Genomic DNA, 20,902 nt, shown 5'->3' with positions numbered 1-20,902 from the left:
AAAGAGTGTCGAAACTGCTATTACCAGTTTAGCACGCGTCTTTCGCTGTCCTTATATGGAACTTAAAGTCTTAAACTATCCGCAAAGAGACACGACACTATATATAAAAGAGTTGCAATCCAGGAAATAATTAGCAACCTATCAAAGTGAGTAAGTGAGATGACAATGAAGGGTTCTTTGAATTTGAGACTAGTGTTCTTGCTTCTATTGGTTCTTTTGCTCGCATGCTCTAACGACTATGCTCTGTCGTCTTCACAGGAGTTACGCCCATCATCAGGTTAGTCTTGAGTTGAGACATGTATTCCTAATGATTTTTTTTAGAATCGATCGAGTACTTAAAAAGTTCATAAATAAAAAGGTGCAAATATGATTCTCCCCAAATACCAATCAAATTCATGTGCTCTCATTTCATAATCTAAATTTCCGTGAAGTTTTTGTGTATTTTTCTTTTTTTTTTGGTTTATGAAAAGTAAGACCAATTAAAGACCAAAAATCTTTTGAGGAAATTACAGTAAAACATCTATAAATTAATAAGGGCGGGACCATAATATTTTATTAATTTATAAAGCTTTTAATTTCTTGATAAATTCATAAAATAATAATTTATGATGAGAATTTTTTATTTTCACAATTTTGAATATTTTTAAATTAAAATAAGATATTTTTTGTTATAATTCATACTTTTATAAAATTTTCTTAATTTATAATTTCGGCTATCGTAATATGATTGATATCAATAGTTTAGTAGATTATCCAGGTGAAAATGATAGATGTTTAGAAGTTAAAAGTTTAGAAGAAATTGATGTTACTTTCCTTCATGATGAAGTCCAAAAAGATATTACAGTCTTTAGAACTAATAACACGTTCGGGGAGACGACTGTTGCCAAAAACTTATTTTTTTACAGTTCGGGGAGAGGACTGTTGTGTCCGCTATGAATACCCTTGGTTGCCACCCCGGTGTGGGCAGTGTAGGAAGTGGGGTCACTCAGATGATGGTTGTCTGGCTAAGTTGGGGAGGTCCCCCCTCGCTCGAGCCCTCCACCAGCCCCCAAAAGTGTATCGGTTGTCTCAGTTCCACTGCTTGATGCGACAGAGTCGGTTCCTTCCTGCTCTGCTGCTATTGTACCTACTACTACAGTAACATGCCATTTTGAGGACCGCGTCATATTACCAGGTCCAACAATTTCTGCAGATGAAGGGGAATGGACAGAAGTAACAGGCTCAGGCGGTAAAACTACAAATAGTGCAAAAAAAACAGTCGGTGTTTGACCAGGAGATCCCTTCTCCTTCTCGTTATGCCACTCTTAGCCATACTGACAGTGAGGAGGGAGAGATAGTGATAGAGGCTGATCAAGCGGATGTTGAAAAATTTGATATCCCACAGGTCTCTAAAGCAGAAAAGAAGACTGTCATTGACTCTGTTCGCCAGCAAGCTGCGTCGGACTCTAGTGTGCGTGTGCAGTTACCCCGGTTATCGAAGCAGACTCATAAATTCTCTGTCCCGAACGGTCTCAGCAAAAAGAACACTAAAAAAAGACGATAATGTTGGGTTTCTTCTGGAATATCCGAGGTTTGAGTAAGTTAAATAAGCAGGATGTTATTCGGGATTGGGTTAGGAATAACAATTTTCAATTTGGTTGTATTTTGGAAACGAAAATTAAGGAGCCTCATGTAGGTAAGGTGCTGAAACATGCTATTGGTAATTGGAATTTGGTCTCTAATTATGAGTTCAGTAGGTTGGGCAGAATCTGGGTTGTTTGGAGTCAGCATACCAAACTACAAGTGGTTTTTAAAAGTGGGAAATTAATAACGTGTTCGGTTCAACTAAGTGGAGTTACGGATGAGTTTTGGTGTTCGTTTATCTACGCTAGAAACACTTCCAAGGAACGAAAAGAGCTTTGGCGGGATCTGAAGCAGCAACATGACCTTGACACCTTACGAGGTATGCCATGGATACAATGCGGAGATTTTAATAAGACACTTGATGTTGAGGAGCATTCTAACTCTGTTGTTATGCCTACTGTCTCTTCTGGGATGAAAGATTTCCAGGACGTGTGTCGCTACAGCCCTTTACTGGAGCTTTGGGGTCTCGGCCCGACGTTTACTTGGTTTAATAATCAAGAATCTGGCCTGATTTGCAAGAAGTTGGACAAAGTCCTTCATAATGTTCATTGGTCTGTTGTTTTCCCAACCTCTTACTATGTGATGGAAGCGGGTGGATGCTCTGACCATCTCCGGGGCAAGATAAACTTATCATCCGACATTCAGCGACGGCGAGGGCCTTTCAAGTTCACTAACCTGATGCCTTCCCAGCCAGAGTTCTTGCCGCGTGTTGAACGGTTTTGGCATTAGACTCCTAGTTTATATCATTCCACCTCTTCATTGTTCTTTTTGAGTAAGAAGATGAAACAGCTAAAACCTTTGATTCGCGAAATAAGTTGGAATACGCTGTCTGACATTTCCCGTCAGTCTTCAGAAGCCTATGCAGATCTTTGTGCAAAACAGCTTGCCTCTTTTTCTCACCCTTCTCCTCAGGATGTTGCTGCTGAATCTTCAGCCCATACACGATAGGAGAGAGTTGTAGGGTTGGAGGAACGTTTTCTCAAACAGCAGTCTAACTTGCATTGGTTAAATGTGGGGGACAAAAACAATAGAGTGTTTTACAATGCTCTACAGGAACGGTTCTCCCAGAATTTGATTCATGAGATAATAGACCCACATGGGATTTGTCTTACCGGTATGGAGAGTATTAAAGCTGAGGGCATACGTTTTTTCTCCCATCTATTGACACATAAGCCTTTGGAGTTTACTGGTATCACTGTTGATGAATTGCGACTGTTACTTCTGTTCCGGTGTTCTATGCACGAGCAGAATCAGCTAACTATGCCTGTTACATCAGATGAGGTGAAACAGGTTCTCTACTCCATGCCTCTAAACAAGTCTCCTGGCCCGGATGGTTACACAATAGAGTTTTTTAAGAGTTGCTGGCCTATAGTCGGCTCAGATCTCACAAATGCTGTTCAATCTTTTTTCCTGTTTGGTTTCCTCCCAAAAGGTCTCAATGCCACGATCCTTGCCCTTATCCCTAAGACAACTAACGCTCGGGAAATGAAGGACTACAGGCCTATCTCCTGTTGCAATGTCTTGTACAAGATCATCTCGAAGCTCCTGGCAAACCATCTCAAATCCATATTACCAGGTTTTATTGCTCCAAACCAATCCGCCTTCATCAAGGACCGGTTGTTACTGGAGAACCTGCTTCTTGCAACAGAAATAGTTAAGGACTATCACCAGGATGACATCTCTCCTTGCTGTACCATGAAGATTGATATTTCAAAAGCTTTCGATTCAGTGCAATGGCCTTTTCTGTTCAATGTGTTGGAGGCTTTAAATCTCTCGGATCAGTTCATTCATTGGATTCGTTTGTGCGTGTCCACGACTTCTTTTTCGGTCCAAATCAATGGTGAACTGGCTGGTTATTTCAATAGTGAGAGGGGTTTGCGGCAAGGTTGTTCTCTCTCGCCTTACCTTTTCGTGATTTGCATGAATGTATTGTCCTCTCTTCTTGACCAGGCCGCTGTGAATCGTCAGTTTGGTTATCATCCTCGCTGTAGGCACCTGCAACTTACACATCTTTGCTTTGCGGACGAAATCATGGTCTTCTCAGATGGGCAAGCCTCCTCCTTAGCAGGTATACTCGAGGTTTTCAAAGATTTTGCGGCAATGTCCGGGCTTACTATTAGTCTGGAGAAGTCGACTTTGTTCCTGGCCGGTGTCTCAAATTCCTCTCGTGCAGAGCTCCTGGCTTAGTTTCCCTTCGCATTTGGCTCTCTACCTGTTCGTTACTTGGGCTTACCACTTTTAACTAAGCGAATGACTTTCCATGATTGCCTTCCATTGACAGAGAAGATAAAGGCCCGCATTGGTTCTTGGAAGCATAGATTTTTATCCTTTGCAGGACGATTACAGTTGCTCAGTTCAGTGATTGCGAGTCTCACTAATTTTTGTATTTCAGCTTTCAGGCTGCCCAATGCTTGTGTTCACGAGATTGAATGCCTTTGTGCAGAATTTCTTTGGTCTGGTCCGGATCTCAATGGCAGAAAAAATAAACTTGCTTGGGAGGATGTGTGTAAGCGTAAGTCTGAAGGTGGTCTGGGTTTGAAGTCTATTGTTGAGGTCAACAAGGTTAGCTGTCGAATTCTCTTTGCGTCAACTGGATCAAGAGGGAGCTCCTGCGTTCATCTTCCTTTTGGTCAGTCAGGGAATCCACAACCTTGGGCCCGTGGATATGGAAGAAATTACTCAAGTACAGATCCTTAGCAAAGCCTTTTCACATGATGGACGTTCAGAATGGTCTTCACACATCGTTTTGGTATGACACTTGGTGCTCTCTTGGTTGTTTCTACGACCTCTTAGGGGACCGGGGGTTCATTACTCTTGGCATTCCTTCCTCTGCTACAGTTGTGTCAGTTCTTCACTCTCACCGGGGTCGCCGTCACCGCTCTACTTTGCTCAACAATATTGAGTTGGAGATTGGTGAACTCAGAGGTCGGGGACAGCGTGCTCAAGGTGACAATGCTTTGTGGCGACAGTCTAATGGGACATACATGCCTCGGTTTTCAACTTCAGAGACATGGCTACAACTAAGGCAAGTGGTTTCAACAGTGGGTTGGTATCCATGTGTTTGGTTTGCTGACTCTGTTCCAATGTATTCTTTCATGCTCTGGCTTGCTGCGCGGCAACGGCTTACTACCGGAGAATGCATACTATCCTGGAACCGTGGTTTGAATCCCTCGTGTGTGTTCGGTCAGGCGCCAGTCGAGACCCTTGGTAATCTTTTCTTTGCTTGTCCTTATTCGGTTCGAGTATGGGAAAACCTCACCCGTCAACTCTTTCCCCACTGCTACTGACCCTGTTTCACTCAGATTCTGTCTCTCCTTTCGAGTGCCACGATCACAGGCACAACATGTTTTCTTCTACGCTTTATCTTCCAAGCCGCTGTTCACTCAATTTGGTTGGAGCGTAACCGGCGACGTCATGGGGATAAGTCTACCACATCTGCGCAATTGACCAAGTTCTTGGATAGACTGGTCCGTACCAAGCTCCTCTCGCTGCAGCAACACACGACCAAGTATGCTGATGGCCTCCAACTATCTTGCAACTTGACATTGACTCTTTCTCCTTTCTATTTTATTCAAATTTTTTAATTACACTCGTAGGCAATTTGCATAATTCTTTTGATTCAAGGACGCATTTATTGTAAAAAGGAACTTTTTTTGTTTTGAATATATTTTCACATTCATTCAAAAAAAAAAACTAATTATACGTAAAGAATCAACTATCACATGCAAGACGCTTCACAATATTTTGGTGCAATTTTTGAAAAAACAACACAAATTTGTTTTGATGCAATGAGAAAGATTATAGATGGGTTCTAACGAGAATGCAAATTCAAGAATACCATTAGAGTCACATTTCATAAAAAAAATTTAGATATATATATATATATACATATATATTTAACTTATATTATTATTAATTTATGATATTGATGGGACCATATTTTTATAAAGGATTTCAAAAAAAAGTATTATCTTATTATTTTATCGAATTGTGTCATTTTTTTACACTAGCCCAACTCGAGATCAGAAAAATTTATTAATTTATAGCAAGTATTAATTTAAAAAGTATTAATTTATAGAGGTTCTACTGTAGTTTGTAGTTTGGCATCGCTTGCATTTTGGTTTTGGTAGGTTTTAGTAACATTTTTTATTAGATGGTTTATTTGTATTTGCTCAAAAAAGAAAGATTGTTTATTTCTATTGTTTCACTTTGATTTCAATTTGGATCTGTTTGTAACATGAAAAATAAACAAAAAAATGGTTTATTCATTTATTTGCTTTAACTTATCATTATAGTTTCAACTTTCAACCGTTTGAAATGGATAAGGCACATGTTTATATATTTGGTTATATATATATATTCTTTTGTCAAAAAAAAAATCTAATAACAGCATTCAATTAATTCTCAATGTTTTTTTTATTAATAAATCAAACAGGAGAGAGAAGAATGATGCGGCGGGTTAAATCATCAACTAGTGGACATGGTGGAGGAGGTGGTCCAGGTGGAGGTGGTTCAGGTGGAGGTGGTAATTTACCATTACCGTTCCATCCCCCACCACTGCTACCACCGCTATGTCAGTCGTCACCTTCAGTACCGCCACAATCAGAGGCACTATCACTGCCATGAAATGAATAATATAAGCTTAAAAAACATAAACAAAATCCAATTAAAGTGGTCAACCCATCAAATATTGTGAAGATTGTTCTTTTTCAACAGACGAGATCTAATGCAACTTAAAAGTAAAATTCATATTCAATATATGATTCATTATAAATAAAGTGTTTATTTATGATTTATTAAACATTTGATTTGGTGATTCGAAATGAGGATAGAGCTTTCTTCTCTAAGTTCTTTTTTTTTTTTGTGTGTTAGTAATTGTTTTAAATTTTTTCAACGAATATTTTTTTTTGAACAAACACTTGTTTTCATTTCAGTAAGATAGAATCCAAGAACAGATACAAAAGGAGTTTGAGAGCTAAAATTTCTAAGTAAAACAATAGAGAGCATTCCCTAATGTCTTACAAAGAGAGATAAGAGGATAGATAAGCTTAGCTAACAAATGTTCTTTGAGAACTTTGAGCCAAAAGCTGGATGATACATGTGAGATTAAAGATTATCGACAATTTTTTAACGAATGTAAGATGATTTTTACAATAAGATGATTTGTTTAGTGGAAGTCGAATTATCTTTTTTAAAAATTGTTCCTACAAAACCTTTTCATAGAAATGATCTCACATTACACCAAATCAGCCTATTCAACCTAAATTCCACAAAGTAGTCAGGGTTATCTTTTAAATTCTTATAGGTTATAATATATGCATTTCGGGAGGGGAAGAGCATCACAAATCACAAGAACAACCGAGCAATCAACGAGCTCGTATTAGAAGTGCTCCTCCATTGCCGTCATTTTCACCACCACTGTGAGTAGTTTTTATGAAACGACACAAATAGAAGTTTGAGTTTTGTTTTATATTTCTATTGAAATATGTTGTAACATTTGCAAACATTAATAAGGGATGTAAGGGAATCTCGATAAATAGTTCGACTTCCACATTCATTTCTGGTATCCATCCTAATTTAGTGGCTGCAAAAGGTCACATTTGACTTCGTTATCTATGTTTCTTTGGTCTGTTTACTAGAAGTCAAACTATCTTCTAAAAGAAGAAGTTTCTACGAAACACATTTTACAAAATGTCCGATATTCACATTATAGTAAACGAGCTTTTTCAACATAAATTCCAAAAGTAGTCATTGCCTTATTTTAATTGGCTATATAATAAAAGCATTTGAGGAAAGGGAAGATGATGCCGGAATTGGCATCCACGACATACCAACATAAAGCGAAGATAAATTAAGGAAATTTAGACTCCGTTTAAACTAGAAAATCTCGGGTAAAGCCTGATAATGGAATTGTGGGTAAAATCTAGCTAAGGTCGCGAAGCCGACCTCATCTCCAAACTGACCCTCCTACAAATAAAAGAAAAACGGGAAAAATGCCATAAAAATCCCAAACTTTTAAAATTGGGACAAAAAAATCCCCAACTTTGGAAATGTCATTTTAATCCCCAACTTTGGGTTGACTTATCCAAACAATAGGGAAGTTTCTTTGACCTCGCCGTTTTAGGCACGCGGTTAAGTCACCGTTAGAAGGTAATAAACGGGGTTAACAATCCGTTAACGGCTTCCGTTTACTCAAAACGTCGACGTCTTATAAACAACAAAACAACGTCGTTTGTGACTAAAAGAATCCCCAAATTCAATTCGATTCTCAAATCGAGAACATAATCCCTAACCCTAAAAAAAAAACTCTCAATTTCTCTCAAATTCTCTCGAATTGTATTCATGGCGAGGACCCGTGGAGGAAAAAAGTGTGTTTCGGCACGGCGGTCGTTGCGATTGATGATGAATACTCTAGAGAAAGACATGATTCAAACAAGATCTGAAGCCGAGAAGGTTGAGATTATTTCTGATACTGAGGCGGATCGAATCGAAGAGATGAATGAGAAGGATGGACCTGAGGAGGATCGAATCGAAGAGGAGAATGAGAAGGATTGTCCCGATGGTCCTGAGGCTGAAAGATTCATAGAGGAGAATGAGAAAGATGGACATGAGACGAATGAGAACGATGGAGCTGAGGCGAATGAGAACGATGGAGGTGAAGCGAATGTGAACGATGGCCTTGAGGCGGATGGAATCAAAGTGGAAAGTGAAAAGGATTGTCCTGAGGCTGATCGATGCGTAGAGGAGAATGAGAAGGATGGTCCTGAGGCGGATCATATCGAAGTGGAGACTGCAAAGGATGGTCCTGAGGTAGTTTCTAAACTTAAACGTAAACGAAAAAGGAAGAGGATTGATGATGATATCGAAGATGACCGTGAGGCCGTGAGTGGAGATGATTGTGAGATTTATGGTGATGAAGATTGTGATGAGGGTAGATATGCAGACGAAGGTAACCGTGAAGAAGATCAGACATGGAGCATTGTAGTGGTTCTAGAGCCAAATGTAGAGTCTGTAGAAGAAAGAGATGATAGTAATATTGGTATAGAAGAAGAAAATTGTGATGATTTTGAAGCTGAGTTTGGCCCGGATGCGAGAGAGGACGATGGAGACGAGAGTGATGCTGATAGTGGAGATGATATATGGGATGAGGAGAGGATTCCTGATCCTCTTTCATACATTGACGATGATGAAGATTGCGATGAAGAATGTGCTGCTCCACAAGCTGAAAATCCGGAAGAGATTCTGAGTTTGGGTAGAACTTTCAATGGTTCAGATGAGTTCAAGATTGCTGTGCTAAGGTATTCTCTGAAGACTAGATACGATAATAAGTTGTATAGGTCACAAAGTATAAAAGTTGGTGCTAAGTGCCCGTCGATTGATGTTAAGTGTCCATGGAAATGCTATTGTTCTTATTCTAAGAAGAAACACAAGATGCAAGGTGAAAATATACGATGGTGAGCATGCATGTGTGAGATTCGGATTCTCGAAGATGTTGAAGCGAGGGACAATTGCTTGGTTGTTTAGGGAGAGGTTGAGAAAGGATCCGAAAATTACCAAGCAACAGATGGTTGCAGAGATTAAGAGAGAGTACAACTTCGAAGTCACAGAAGACTAATGCTCGAAGGCGAAGACAATAGTTATGAAAGAAAAAAAAGCGACTCATGAAGAACATTATATTTCATTTTGAACATTGATTTGTAACATTTTTGATTGAAATCAGGAGCCGAGGGTTATACTTTTTGGACAAGGTCAACCATTGCAAGGAGATACTTCTCAACAGTCTCAAGGACCACCTACTCAACCATTTCAAGGACCACCAACTCAACCATCTCAAGGAGCACCATCTCAGCCATCACAAGGAGCACAATCTCAACCATCACAACCATCTCAACGACAACCAGCTCAACCATCACAAGACAGATCTCATCCAACAACCTCAGTCAGATCAAGAACTCATCTGGCTGAATCACAAGGAGGTTCACTGCGAGGAGGCTGGGCACCATGGTTTGAATGTTCACGTTAAACTTCAAAGTCGGGTTTCGTTTGGATACTCTATTTTTTTTTTGTTTTTTAGGATTGATGTTTGGCCTTTTGTTTGTATCAAAACATTTTATATCATGATTGAGAAACAATTCAAACAAGAGATATCAAATACTTTTGAGTTCAAAGAAATCATCAAACAAGGAATATCACAAAGAGATTACATTAAGCTCATGTTAATAACCTAACATAAAAGTGTTATGATTTCCTTGGCTAAACAATACAAAACAACACAAAACAGTCATAACACCAAGCCCAACAAAACCGACTTTGAAGCACAGCATAAACTTGCATAGTTCTTTTTTTGTTGGCCATGTCTTCTTCCTTCAATTCTTTCACCATAGCATATATCTCATTGACCTCTGCTTTGATTTTGCTAATCTCATTTGCAATGATGCATAGTCTTGGTAAGGCATCTTCTACTTTTTCAAACACGGCATCCTCCACCCATTTGAACAAATGATTCTAATGTACAATTAAACATAATCATAGTTAGCTTACCATGATAATGAAGACGAATTTGAACTACACGAATTGACATATACTTACATCCCTTTTGCTTGCCATATATTGATATCTCATTTACTTACATAACGAAAGAATGGTCGTCCTGGGTTCTCTTGAGTTTTAGAGGTAAATATCTTGACATCTAAGCAACACACACACTTCGACGGCACACCACGTTCACCTACGCCACCGGATGTGATAGAATTTGGACTCATCGGAAAAGAGAGAGGTTGAGAAATCGATTTGGGGATTTGAAAACTAAAACCTAGAAATCGATTTGGGGATTCTTATTTCCTTCATTGTTTTGTTGTTTATAAGACGTCGACGTTTCGAGTAAACGGAAGCCGTTAACGGATTGTTAACCCCGTTTATTACCTTCTAACAGTGACTTAACCGCGTGCCTAAAACGGCAAAGTCAAAGAAAGTTCCCTATTATTTGGATAAGTCAACCCAAAGTTGGGGATTAAAATGACATCTCCAAAGTTGGGGATTTTTTTGTCCCAATTTTGAAAGTTTGAGATTTTTATGGTATTTTTCCCAAAGAAAAACATACAAAGTTAAGCAAAAGGAGAAGATTTCATTCTTAGATCTAAGGAAGTTTTACTTATCTTATAATCTAAGTACTTCATATAAATAGGGGGGGGGGGGGGGGGGGGGGGGTTGTCCCCTATGAAGGGATCCGATTTCTAATAGCAAAAAACCCTAGATCTTAAATTGTTCTTGAGAAAAAACCTACCTTGTTCTTCAAGAGATTTTAATTCACCTTATGTTCTAGCTTTGAATCTAGTTTTTGAGAGAGATTGTTAATTGAATTAAATTCTCCCTTTAACCAAATTCATTGTGAAAATCCTTGATTCTACAATTGGCGCCAATCAAACTCGCTGCAAACTCGCTAACAGAGTCATTGACCCAGCTCTCACACAAAAAGAAAACCCAACAGATCGCTCATGTAATGCAGCTAGTGAAATCGAAGCCGATTTAACAGAAGCATAACAAGTTGCTATATGTCAATCTGAAGCGCAACTCACTCTTGAAACACCGTCTAACGCCACAACTTCACATCCAACACGACTAATTCCAATGAGCAAGCTCTAGATGGTTTTTGGTACAATGACCACATATCTCCTCCAGATGATTGCCGATACGAATCGTCGGATTGATGAGGTCGCCCGCCATACTACTCCATAGCCTCAGCAGGGAACCCTATCTCTGGGTCAAACTAACTTGGGCAACCTCACCCGCACTTTAGATATCACTCACACTCGGTCCAACCATGTCGGCGGATTTCTTCCACAACAGATAACCTCAGCATTCGAAACCCATGTTATTCCCCCGATGGTGCAGCAACTACAGGTCGTAGCCTCGAAAATCGAGGAACTTTATTCGAAACTTTGGGATATCAGCTCTCAAATTAACCGCGCTGTCAATTTTGGCTCCTAAGATCGATAGAATGTTTGAAGAAACGCAGCAAACACCTCTCACCGCGCGAATCACACGGACTAGAATCCCACATGTCAAATCAAAGCTTCCAACCTACGAAGGAGACAAAGACCCGAAGAAATTCATGATGTCTTTTATGACCCTCGTCGCTAAGGCTCACTTTTCCGACGAGCAAGAGGACATCAGATATTGCCAACTGTTCCTCGAAAGCTTTCCAGAAATGCACTGACTTGGTTTTTAAAATTCAAGAACAATTCTATCGATAATTTCGCTCAGTTATCAACAAATTTCATTAAGCACTATCGAATCTGCATCCAGTCGAGAGCCTCTAGTGCCGATCTATGGGGCATAACCCATGAAGCCTACAATTGTTACACCGGTATCTGACCAGATTCAAATAGGTGCTCTCCATGATAAATGTTTCAAAGGACACTGCCATTCCCACTCTCCGAAAAGGGCTCATATACAGGTCTACCCTGCGGAAGGACTTGCCTATTCACGAGCCTTAGGATCTCGATGATGCGTTACATTAGGCTTCCAGATACGTTATTGTCGAGGAAGAGGATGCCAAGGTAGCTGCCAAGAATGAACCTGTACGGCCAACAACCACCAATGATAAAGGTCAAATGCCAATGTACCTCAGTCCACTCGATATCCGAGGTGGATGGGCAACAGAAGGCGCCTCCCAGCGAAAGATCTATACTGTGATTTTCATCGCTTCTTAGGAAATTCGACAGCCGAATGCAAACATCTATCGTACATCTTTCTCGACAAATACAAATCTGGTGAAGTGGAAGCCGCTTTCCAACCAAGATATTCTCGCGGTGCTAAGCGATAAGATGGCAACTGTCATGGGCAACTTAATGGCAAACGAAGGCCACCATACAACAATCGCGAGTATCGCAATAATGATCGATGTGAAGATGATAAGCACGAGCTTAATTATGAGGAGGAAAGATGGAGCTTACCTCGGCAAGAAAACGAGGACAACCAAGTTCGAGAGGAAGATCTCCCAGGTCCTCTGAAGAGGCTAATAGGACAACGACCTCAACGAGCCATGAAAATGAGCATACCTGACTACTGCAGCGTTACAATTCAGTTTGGGCCCTTAAGAAGAGGGCAAAGTAGGTCTAACATACAAGCTATCCTAGAAGATGTGTCGCTCAATGATGATCCCATTATCTTTACGATGGGAGATGATAAAGGAATACAACATCCGCACAATGATTCTGTGGTCGTTGAGGTAAAAATGGGTGACTTCGACATTGAGAGAATCCTAATCGACATTGGAAGCATGGTGAACATAATTTTTCTTTGCACGTTGGAAAAAATGGGAATTTCTGAGCAGCAAATCAAGCCTGAGTCGCGTACCTTGACTGGATATGATGAAATCGTGAAGTTGTCAATGGGCGTTGTCAAATTACAAGCCCGTGATGGAGGAGTCACGAGAAAAACTAAGTTCGCAGCAATGCTCTTTCAATCTATAATGCGATACTTGGATATACGCCATGAGAGCAATTTCATCGACCTATCACCTTTGCATCAAGTTTCCGAGTACAACAGGATCTATACCCTGTACGGTGACCAAAAAATATCACGGACCTGTTATGTTATCAAGAACACATGCCGTGTCTCCATTAGCAAGGACATGACTTGATAAAATTACCGAGCTGTCAGATCATTCAAGTTAATATCGATGATTCAGATCCTTCTCGCACAGTCAAAATTGGAGCCGAACTCGACGACAACACCAAGGAGGAGCCAATCACTTTCTTGAAGACTAGATCTTTGACCTTCGCCTGGTCGACCAAAGATATGGTTAGAGTCGACTCCGACATCGCGTGTCACAAACTCAATATTTATCTAACTTTAAAACCAATCTCGACTTATGCAAAACTAACTAAGTATGCATTCTATGCAAAAGAGACTATCAATGATGAAAAAAAAAATTTATCCGAGATAAATGCATGATAAATACATGCTAAGGAGATATAAAATATACACATATCAACTCGCTCAAACTTATTCTTGGCTTTCCCTCAAGCAAACAATCAAGAACAAAGTATGGAAGAGAGGGTTAAGATGGGGTCTCAGAACTTAAAACATGCTGAAAAGAGTAGTTAGAATCAAGGTCCTTATTTTTAATTCTATGATGCATGGTGAAGGAAATTTATTTAAAAACTTTAGACAATGTCATCTCAACCTGAAACGATTCCAATCTTTAATCTACACATGCATTCCTATCAATCATTCCCTTTAACATTTATTAACAGAGAATCGTGAATCAAGCTATGCAATGTCATCGAACTCATTTGCCTAGGGTAAAAGGTTAGAGACAAAGATGGTCTCCTTCTCAAGTGGTTTTATCAATACAGAACAAGGTTCTCTCATGAAAAGGAGTTGAGCTTAAGAGAAGGCTAAAGGTTGAAACCAACTGATACATACAAGAGCAGTATCTCTTCTACCCAAAGGTCCCCAAGGAAACTCAGCTCTATCTTTATAACCCAGAAGTTTGTCCTATCTCTACCTTTCATCAATATATCTTCTCCAACCAATCTCTTATTCTTTGCACTTAGTCGTAAGAGGAGGTTACTATTTATCATTCTAGCGAATTCGGAATTCTTCTTTATCACTATGGTTCTCTTTCTTTTCTTCTGAGAACTCCAGACATCTTATGCGTTTTGCTTTCTCTTCTTTGTCTAACATTTTCATTCTATGCCCAGAACCAATAACTCTTTTTACTTTTCTTATCCCAAATCTTTACTAGACTTGTAAACCTTGAAACACATTCCCTCTTCTAAAGACTCTTTACCCTTTTGTTTTCTCTTTTACTCATCACTGTTCTGCACAAACCCAATCCCAAGACCCAAAATCGAGTTCTCACCTAGTCCTACTAGTCCGGATAACGCGAACTAGAACTAAACAGGATCCTACTCTTGTCGGCTAGAACCTAACACTTTCTAACAAGCTCAACTCAAAAAAGCCTCACACTCACGAATACAATTGGCTTGAAAGAACGGTTGGTTAAGGGTGCGGGAAATTGTTCCAAAGATGAGAATCAGCTACTTGGATTAACAAGAGTGGTAAAAAGGAGAAAGATAATCCAAGTAAGTATATGGTATCCATGAGTTCGAGTTCAATGCATAATATGATAATTGCAAGTCATGATTAGGTTCACGTAGATAGGGAATGATGTTAATTCAAAACATGCTTCAATCAAGACTATAGAGCGATTTGGAGAATTCAAAACCTGGTTCAGTCTTACATTTCAAGTTCAATCAACATGCATCAAAGAACTAATAACAAGGGCCTAGATCCTATCCTATTGAATTCAACAAGCTACCAAGGTTATAATCATCATTAACCCCTATGCTAAATGAAACAGCCATATATGAATAACACTAGAATCAATCCTAATATGCAATTGCAATCTACATGAACACTGTGTTTTTATAGAAAATTTTGAATTTTTTTAAAAGTTTTTATGGTTTTTCAAATATATGAATGCAGATTCAAATATGCTATGATGCAAAAATTTGAAATAAGAATCACCAAAAACAACATCAATACATCATCTCAAACCCTCCCCCAAAATTAAATTACACAGTCCTTGTGTAAAAAAAAATTTGAGAAAGGATTTGAGAATCACAACAAAAACAATGGAAGGATGAGATGGTATATACAAAGGAAATGTAGGAGTACCTCAAAAGTAGAAGAAGGAATCGGTGCTCGTCCAAGGAGAAGTGTGATACTAACTTTGTCCCTCACCTTATTCTGGATTCGCAAGAGTGACCTCAGCTGCTTGGTCGACTTGTTGCTCAATCACTTGCGTGTCCTGAAAAATGTTATGCTGCTCTACGCACTGCATGTCGTCGACTCGAGGCTCACAATGTTCTGATACTAACACAACATCTTTTGCATGCTGATAGTCACCTTGAGGCTCAGTCTGCTGCTCAACCTCTTTTATACTTTGATAGTCACCCTAAGCTTCATTATGCTGTTGAACCTCTTACTCACCTTGAGATATCGACCGATGTGCTGACCGATGACTTGAGGAAACTCTATCCCTGGAACTCCTCAAACCTCTTCACTTTTCTCCCTAGATTCATGAGACGAATGTCTTGAAGAAGCGGGTGACGGCTGACGTTCTCTTGGCACATGGGAGGATTGGCGTACTGGAGAAGGAAACAGATAAAGTGTTCTCTGGAGAATTGGCTCAAAGCTCGCAGAGGCGCGAACCTGCATTGGTAAGGCATCCTCGGGAATGGAATTAGGAATGGCGGTAGTGAATGTCGAACAACTGAATTTACTCATGAAGTTCGTGAAAGTCTTCTTGAAACTATTGAACGTCTTGTCCCTTGCCTTGCCCCATCTCCGTAGTTTGTTGAGACGTTCATGAGCTGCCTTGACCACCTGGGGAATCCTCGGCATTGAGTACTCCTCAAAGTGAAACTTCTCTAGTACTCATATGTGTCTTCCTCCATCGGGTCGGGTCTCTCTTCTTAATTTTCTACATGTTTCTCCTCAACCTCGGATTTATAAAGAGTGTCTCTTGGAGGAATGAACTCGATGTGCGCACCGCTCAAGATTGTCGTCAACTTGGCACAAGGGAGGGGTAATCTCGAGGGACTAGTCTCAGGATGCATAAACTTGTAGATTAGCCGTCCATGACTCAAAACCCAATCCAGAGTGTTATGCTGCCGCAAGTTGTTCACTTCTATCCAGAGTGGTGGGTATGACTTAGAGGGTAGTGGAACACCACGCCGTCCATGCACATCACTCCTGGAGTTTGGTTACTGTTGAATTGCGAGACCCAAGTTTTGTAGGTCATCATGTAGTTTAGAATGTAGAACGAGATGGAAGTGTTGGTCGTGTCACCTTGATGTTCAGTTCCATCCATTGTAGTGAACAAAACTCCCTTAATCGCTATGTCAATCATGTCAAGCTCACCATTCGTGATATATATTTTGATCTCTTTTGCGTAAAATGCATTAGCAACTGCCTTATGTAAGTATCGCACCACTAGGCTTCTCAAGTGCATCGCCTCTGTTTTCGACGAAATGAACATGGGGGTGCTTCCATTTGTTGCCCATAGTGCCACCACTTCATTCCTATCGATCTGTGGTGCAGTCCCAGTTCCGCTGGAAAATCTGAGTATTGGATTGTTTCCTCTCTGTATCCATGCTTGGGAGTTTTCATGAGCCTCTCCATGTGGCACTGCTTAAACAGATACTGCACATTCTCAGATAACCCGAGTTGCTCCATTGTTTCAGTATGGGGATATCTCGTACCCATGAATTCAAGATTCTGAAATAGCTCATAGTACTCCTTGGGAGTCATCCTCTCCTCAGCCGCTTTTCTTTTCACTGATTTCCTGAGCGCTTGCTCTGAACGCAGGTAAGGTTCCTCCGTCTCGTAATAACTTCCCTCATCTCTTGGTTCATAAAATTGTATCGGTCTCTTTCCATAACTCTTACTCTTGGCTAACGGCTACACTTGTCTGCTCGACCCCACATCATGATTTTGTAACTACCCTGAACCCTCAACAGCTTCTCCTACCACATTATTCATATCCAAAAAACCCTTTGCCATAGACTGAGGCGATGAGCGTTCTCTAGCCCTACAACCATACGCATCTCTCATTTCATCTAAGAACTCAGAGCGTTCTCTAACTCTTCTTTGAGTTAAACATGTCTCAGAGAAGCAGAAAGAGCACCAAGTTCTTAAATGAAATGAGAGAATCATATGGTTATAAGGCAAGAGAACGCTCATCGCCTAAGTCTATGGCAAAGCATGTTTTGGAAATAAAGAACATGGTAAGAGAAGCTGTCGAGGGTTCAGGGTTGTTACAGAATTCGGAAGCGGGGTCGAGCAGACCAGTCAAGCAGTTAGCCAAGAGTAAGAGTCGTGGAAAGAGACCGATACAAGTTTCTGAATAAAAAATGAGGACATTGATTACGAGATGGAGAAACCTCAGCTGAGTTCGGAGTAAGAGCCCAGGAAATTAGTAAGAAGAAGTACGGTGGAGGGGAGGTTGACTCTGAAGGAGTACTATGACCTATTTCAACAGCTTGGCTTCATGGGTACGAGATATCCCCATGCTGAGACAATGGAGCAACTCGGGATAGTTGAAGATGTGCAGTTTCTGTTTAAACAGTGCCGCCTGGAGAGGCTCATGAACACTCCCAAGCATGGATATTGATATGCTCAAATTAAACCCTAGAGCTACTCTCTCAAATTAAGAGGTCACTGTAATACTTAGGGGTCGAATTCCAAAAGGAGTCAAGATTACACAATAAATTATAGAGTTTTATGATTACGCTAAACAAGTTGATTTAGATAAAGAAAAGCAATGCAAAATATTAAAATAAAATTGTTGTAAATTCATAAGATCAAAAAGCTAGGTCCAGGGAATTTCTCAGGAAATTAAAAAATATTAAATCAATAATTAAATAGAATTCAAGCAATTAAAATCAGATCTAGAACTCTAAACTCTTCTATACAATAAATCAGTTCTCACTGCAAATATTATCTAAATTTTAAACCAGAAAATCCAAATCTCTTTGTAAAATTCTAGGTTAAAAATCAGCTTTAAAAACAGGTTAAGATTGTTCACAAAATTACTAAATCAAATCTCTTTGCAAGAAGTAATTTTGCTCATCAAAAGATTTTATCAGGAAAATCAATTTTATTCTCATATCAATTAATTTCCTTAAGATCTAAATCGAGATGGCTAATCAAAGATATAACATTAAGAACAACCTATGATGAAGATCTAGAAAGATAAAGAATCCTAAATAAACAGATCTAATAATTCATAAAATCCCTGTGAAAAACCCTGAACCTAACAAGCAAACTACTCATACATATTCAATGAAGAACAAAACATAATTCTGAATAATAAGCAATTGAAATTAAAAGAGTAAAGAGTGAGTTCAAGAATTCTTCTCTCAAAGTAGTTCAGATCTCTCTCCCAAAAGCTCTCAAAATCTCACAAGGTTGCAGTAAAATAAAACTTGCTAGAATAAAACTTAAGGGTTTGTAAAACCTAAAAAAAACTATTTATATGTCCTAAAACACATCAGGGACTTGTATTGCAATTTAGGAAAACTTTGGGCAGAATTGTAAAACTTCCAATTTTCTTGTTCTCAAGTAGACAATACACGGTGTCGACCGATGCTGAAGCAGTATCGATCGACACTCCCTCTCTCTTCTGACTCCAAGTTCATTTCTTCGGGATTAATGCTCCAAAATGATCCAAATTGCTCCACTTTGCTCCATCCATGCTAAAATCCTAGAAAATCTGTAAAGACTCAAAAACATCATAGAAAAAATCAAAATACTCTAAAAGACTCCTTATATCATGGTTAAAAACCACAAAAACCATGATATATCAACTCTCCCAGACTTAACATTTGTTTGCCATCAAGCAAAATATAAGCTTAGACCTGTGAAAGAGGTTTGAAAACACAGAAACTCATTTTCTCTCTAAGGTACTGCCATGATCATCCAAACCATAATCCATATGATTAGCAGACAAATCCAAATCGAACCCCCATGTACTTCTCCGTTGACATTCGTAGCATCCCAAATTCAACCCAAATTCAATTACTTCCTCCATTAAGCCCTCATCAGTGGGTCTCATCAATTTGATCAATGTCAAGAACCTTTTAGACTCATTCCCGTACTATACCATAGCAAGCAAGATATATCTTTTTACAACATTTGGTAGTCTTCCTCTCTCCCAGACTTATTCTATTCTTATCCTCCTTTGAGCTTTGCTTTGCTGTTTTTTTTTTTAGTAATCAAAGGTGTAGGCGAATAATGGGGTCATTGGTAAGTTATCTACCCCTTGCTTTCAAACTTTGTGTGATCATTTGACTCGAGACGAGAGTAGAATAATTCCCATATTACATGAAGAGTAATGTTGTATCAGTTTTAACTTTTAAGGTGATGTTGATGATAACTACACTGTTGGTGGCTTTTTCAGAAAAAAAAAAAAAAAAAAGGAAAACACTTGTGGTGAATGGTGATGGTTCATACCGCATCTATGGTGGTGTATGTGGCATCCCTGGCAACAATGACGGCACATTTGGGATTCTTGGCGGTGTTGCATGGGATGTCTGCGGCGGTGGCGGTGATGCACGGGCTATCTGCGGTGGCGGTGGTGGCGATTTGTAAACATAATAATGAGGACTCGGTGGGCTGGATGAATGTGTCACTCGTACCATCTTTGTTCTCCACTCTAAACAATTTAGGAAATAAATTAATAAAAAAATAACAAAGAAACAATTAAAATCTGTATCTGAAAACACTAACCAGTTATTGAGGTTTGTTGAGAAGGCAAAGCAGATTCAGTATGGTAAAGAAAAGTGCATAGAAGAAGAAGAAGAACAAGACCCAATTCTGAAACAGTATTGCTTTTCATCTCTATCTCTCCTCTCTCTCTCTAGGATTCAGGAAAAAAATCTTTCACTCAGGAAAATAGGGACAAACACAATAATGCCTTTTTGGCATTTTTCAGAAAAAAAATGTTGTAGATTTTGGCAAATGTTACTTATGTGATGTTGTAGGCCATATATATAGGGAATTTCCAAGTAAAGAGTTAAATGTAAATCGAATATTCTTTTTTATCAGTAGTAAATATAAGTCAAGTCTTTAGATTTTGTCCACACTGAAAAATAATTTTTTCTATGTTGTCGTCTTTTACTGGAATCTTCGGCCGACTTGCAAATATAAAATGTAATACAAATTTGTGTATTTTCAAGCAGACAAGCAGGGCCGGCTCGACGTTATTGAATGCCCAAACCAAATAGCAATAAGAAGTCATAAATAGCAATAAGATACTATGCCTTCAGAATTTTTTTTTTGCAAAACCATAAATAATAGCAATAAGAAATCATACCAAAACTTTATACAACAGTTTTTGATTATAAAAGCGGTTTATAAAAAGATAAAAGAAACTAAATAAAAACTTATATCTTATATTAATATTGCTATATTTTCTTTATTTATAGAGAGCAAAATATAATTTCTCTATTTATAGAAAAAAATAGTAATATGTAATTTAGAGATAAGAATAGAGGTGAGTTGGAATAAATCTCACTTCTATTATAGAATCAAATCCATTCGAAATGGTCGGAGCCACAGTTTTTTAATCCACAGCATCTGTACTAGAAGCAAGATCTTCAAAAATTATAGAGGGTTGTAGCCTGTTGGCCTAAGAGTCCGGACCAAATCGTTCTTGGGATCAAAAAAAGTAGGCTATTATATATTGATGTTTACGTTTACA

At 39.1% G+C, this 20,902-nt stretch overlaps 2 long non-coding RNA genes across 4 annotated transcripts; one reads left to right on the top strand and one right to left on the bottom strand.

The window, feature by feature from the left end:
- The first annotated feature begins 57 nt into the window (after nucleotides 1–57).
- On the top strand, nucleotides 58–6,417 carry LOC147921481 (uncharacterized). The gene is made up of 2 exons (XR_015588207.1): nucleotides 58–277; nucleotides 6,059–6,417. It is a non-coding gene; the product is annotated as an uncharacterized LOC147921481 (long non-coding RNA).
- Nucleotides 5,940–20,165, bottom strand: LOC104760470 (uncharacterized). 3 transcript variants are annotated; one of them, XR_015588206.1, is made up of 3 exons: nucleotides 19,930–20,161; nucleotides 19,654–19,855; nucleotides 5,940–6,240 (listed from the first exon to the last, which is right to left on the bottom strand). It is a non-coding gene; the product is annotated as an uncharacterized LOC104760470 (long non-coding RNA). The 3 variants fall into 3 exon arrangements; XR_762931.3 differs by lacking the exon at nucleotides 5,940–6,240 and adding an exon at nucleotides 18,502–18,913 and having other exon boundaries at nucleotides 19,930–20,165; XR_762932.3 differs by lacking the exon at nucleotides 5,940–6,240 and adding an exon at nucleotides 18,502–18,904 and having other exon boundaries at nucleotides 19,930–20,165.
- Between the last annotated feature and the right edge of the window lie 737 nt (nucleotides 20,166–20,902).

The sequence above is a fragment of the Camelina sativa genome, chromosome 18 (genome assembly GCF_030686135.1).
Source record: "Camelina sativa cultivar CO46 ecotype springtype chromosome 18, ASM3068613v1".
NCBI lineage: Eukaryota > Viridiplantae > Streptophyta > Magnoliopsida > Brassicales > Brassicaceae > Camelina > Camelina sativa.
This window is presented reverse-complemented; position numbering and strand designations above follow the sequence as displayed.